The 4,277-nt window shown below is 36.5% G+C and overlaps 1 pseudogene; it reads left to right on the top strand.

Annotated features, from left to right (window-relative positions):
- The first annotated feature begins 2,431 nt into the window (after positions 1–2,431).
- Positions 2,432–3,759, top strand: LOC129116161 (C-type lectin domain family 4 member F-like; annotated as a pseudogene).
- Positions 3,760–4,277: the final 518 nt, after the last annotated feature.

Genomic DNA, 4,277 nt, shown 5'->3' with positions numbered 1-4,277 from the left:
CCATAGAAATAGAATAGGAGTAGAACGGACATTGAACTGCCCAGTACAAAAGAAAATGGTGATTGTTGTTAGTCAGTTGGGCTGTAAAGTGTTTCTGCAGCTCGGCGGGAAGAGAGCGGACACAGCTTTGAGGAGAAAGATGGCCATCTAGCTAGCTAACGTTAGGTAGCTTGTCCTTCTCCATAGTGATATGGAGTGAGGCCAAGGGACCGTCAGACCCAAAACCGCCTCTGACTCCAGTCTGCTGTTCGGCTCATTTTCTTTATCCAGTGTAGCATGAAAGCATGGTGGAATTAGAACGCTAGCCAACTGGCCAGAAGTAGGTTAGTTAGATAGCTAGCTTGCTAATTCCACCATGCTTTAGTGCTACACTGGATACAGAAATTGAGCAGAACAAAGCTGTCACTCATCTGGCGTTGTGCTTTCCTAAGCTGTGACAAGAGTGTGTAGATGAAGTATTAAGTTAGTTGTTGTTACTGCAAACCTCTCCTGGTATTTTATATCTATGGTGCTCACTTACTTGGACACTTGATTAGAACAGAGCCATCATTAATGTTATTCATAACACCTGTGCTTTTTCTGAATTAACCTTTGCTCTTTATTTTACATCTGGCTTAATTGCTTTTCCAACTCAATTTTTAGTATTGCTTCACAAAAAACATTATAATATTTTATTGTTAATTTTTTTAAGGGTCTTGGAAGGATGTAGTCTGTCCCAATATGCAAAAATATACTGTTTGTATATGAATGGTTTTGTTGTCCATGTTTTTTTTTTGATAAATTGGTTGATCTAAAAAAACACCATTTGACTTTGAGTTTTGATGATCTAATTTCTTTCCCTCTTCACTTTATTATCAAGTAGATTTAACTTTCTTCAGCTTAAGTGCTCAAAGAAAAAAAACTGACAACCTCAGATATTGCACTTTTCCGTTACAGTGGTGATGTTTCTCAGAAACAGATTCATATCTCAAACAGTAGCTATGAAAGCTCCTAAAATTCAGTCTTTATTTAGATACCCTGCATGTTGGCATCATTACTTCACTTCACAATCTTCACTTCCACTATTGAGAAATAGATGTTTATTCTTGAGAAACTGTTCACACCATGGCAGTTCAATTTTTCTCACGCAAATCTCTCAAGTTCGTTTGACATGTGTCTTTCAAGCTTTTTATTTAAAGTTTAATTAGTGAGTGAGTGATAATGGGGGATAGGAAGTGAGAAATGTGCTGTTCAGCTTGTGTTTTCTCCAAAACACTAACACACTATACATAAATATGTCATTACACTGCTGATGGAAAGGATGATCTTTATGTAAGTTTAATGATTAACGTCACATCACACGTTAGAGTGCTGCCTGACTGTCTAACTACTATTTGGCCCTGGCAACAGTTAAAGTGTTTTGAAATGATACTTGGTTATAAACAAAGTGGGCAACTGCATCGGGGTTGAAAAGAAAGCCCCCTGGCTCACTGTGAGCAATTAATTTGTTTGTTTTGCCAAGCACAATACAAAATAAAATGGTCAGGATATTTAAGTGGCTAATAATGATTTCATAATTTCAGCTAATACTATGCTTACATCGGGCAAAATCCTACATACATTTCTGTCGGACAGAAAACCTTGGGCAGGGTATTGGCCAAGACAGAAATACTAACTTTCTGTTTCAAAACCTTACAGGGAATCAAAGACACATTGGTTCCTCAATGTTGCCCACAAACAAACCAAGACGTTGTTTCAATTTAGTATTTATAACATTTATGTCCTGTGATTATGACGATCAACAGATTTTCTGAGAAACAGTTTCTAGTTTGTTATTAAATAACTCAGTATAATGATATGATGCAATTATATTAAAAATTTGAAACTTTGAAACAGTCACAGCAACTGTTTCTTTTTTTCAACCTTATTTCAATATGCGGATGAAAACTTCTTGAATTTGAAAAAAAGACAGCAAAGGCAAAATGAAGACGTTTGACAGATAACAAGAACTTCCGAAAAGATTGTTGCTATGGTAATCAGAATCATGTCGTCAGCAGGAAAGAAGAAGAAGCAGCACACAGATCAGTCTAGCTTCTACACTCTTCAAATACTTAGAGGTTTGTCTTGAAAGAGGACGCAGAGATGACTTTGGGCGCTTCATCCAGGAGTAAGTTACTTTAATGTTTCTGACAGCATCCTACTTTCTGTATCTTGTTATGTTTGGGTGCAGAGCTTTTGAAATGCAATAAATAGGCATCAAACTACATATGAAGTTACATGTTTAATCAATTTCATCCAAAGACATTGTGCAAGAAGTGAAATAAACATCACGCCTGCTGCCTGATAATAATAATAATAATAATAATAATAATAATAATAATAATAATAATAATAATAATAATAATAATAATAATAATAATGTTGAATGTGTCTTTCTGATTTCTGCACACAGGGGAAAACTCTACAGAGTGGTTGCTGTGAGTTTCGGACTACTGTGTATCCTACAAGCTACTGTTAACATTTCACTGCGTCTTTCTCTCTGTGAGGGATTTTACATTTTCTATCTTATTTCCCCCTTTAGCTCCTGTGACTTTAAATCGACTACCTCAATTTTATAGTATTGGAGCTACAATGACAAGCTTTTTTAATCACTTGAGTGTTTTCTCTCAGTGGATCAATGATAAAACAGCAACCTATGTTCATGGTCCGGTTGCGGATTTGAGAGCATCATAATGGCATGAAGCTGATACTAAATAGTTCATTCAGATCAAGCAAAAATGGATGAGGCTTCTCACTTTTTAATCACAAAAATCGATGAAACTCTTCTCACGTTATGTCAGTTAATGTGTTTAAATTGTAGTGTGTTTGTAATCTAGTGTATACAGTTAAGAACACAATCAGCATTCAGATTTATAACTATGTGTGTTTACAAATAACAGATAAACATGCCTTTATATAAGGGACCGAAGCAGATTAACTAATCCCCTGACCAATAAACACATAGTATGTCTAAAGGTGGAATCAACACAAGGGTGGGGATCTTTTTATATGAAACCATAACCTTGGTGTTGGTACAGTAACAAAAGCCTATCTTTCTGCTCTTTCAGACAGCTCCAGTACAAAGATCATAAAATATCTGACTGAAGAAGGAGAAGATTTGAAGAGGAAGCTGAGCATCCTTGGTGAGAATCAGGAATAACCTGAATAACCTTCATGACATGTGAAGAAAAATAATTAAATATAACAACAGCAACAACATTTGAAAATGTTTTCTTTAACTACTTTTCTTTGACTGAACATTCATTCTTTGTTATTCTAAACAGATCATTACTTACAACAAGGATGGGTGTATTCCAACAACAGTTTCTATTACAACTCCTCTAATCAAAAGTCCTGGCAAGAGAGCAGAGATGACTGTCGGCAAAGAGGTGCAGACCTGATAATCATCAACAGCAAAGGAGAGCAGGTGTGTAGAGTGAAAGAGAGGGGAGAGAAACAGTGTGAGATCAGATAAATGGTCACAGAGGTGGAGGTTGGCTGCAATTGTTTATGTTTCCTCCATGTTTAGTAATGTTTTACTTGTACTGTACATAAGGATTTTGCCAGAGGATTCAAACGGCTCACTTGGATTGGACTAACTGACAGAGAGACAGAGGGAAATGGAAATGGGTGGATGGGACTGACCTGAAGACAAGGTTCATAAATTACTTTTTTTCCTCTTTAAATCAATCATTAATAATGCAGTATTTCTATATTAGAGCAACATTACCGAATAAAATGGTAGAGCCACCCTCATAAACCCTTCAGCCAGAAGTGGCAACCGAGTGAGGAAGAAATCTTTGTGCAGTTTATCAACTTGATTTTTTTTTTGAGCGAAGCAAGCGCATCACTATTCAAAGGCAGTTCAGTTCAGTAATGTATTTGGGACTGAATGTTTCTTCATGGACTCAAGCATTTGGCCTTTTTGTGGTTAATTTGGTTGTGTTTTCATTTAAAAATCTATCATTTGTTGTTTGGTTTCAGCTACTGGCTCACTGGGGAGCCAAACAGCAATGGAGGTAAAGATGAAGACTGTGGAGAAGACAAGGTTATATGAAAAAGAAAACAGCTGAGAATGATAACCATGTACAGAAAAATACTTCTGGATCTGTGAAAAGATGGTGGCATAACTCTGCATCCAAACCCACCCTGACTGGCTATCATTAAGCTGCTCATCCAACACACAAACTTGTCACCATAGTTAAAGCACTGGTGTGAATAATAACATCAATGATGGCTGAATTCCATTTAGCTGTTTC

This window comes from Anoplopoma fimbria, unplaced genomic scaffold (assembly GCF_027596085.1).
Source record: "Anoplopoma fimbria isolate UVic2021 breed Golden Eagle Sablefish unplaced genomic scaffold, Afim_UVic_2022 Un_contig_12814_pilon_pilon, whole genome shotgun sequence".
Taxonomy (NCBI): Eukaryota; Metazoa; Chordata; class Actinopteri; order Perciformes; family Anoplopomatidae; genus Anoplopoma; species Anoplopoma fimbria.
Note: the sequence above shows the minus strand (reverse complement) of the source record. Positions and strands in the feature narration are given on the sequence as shown.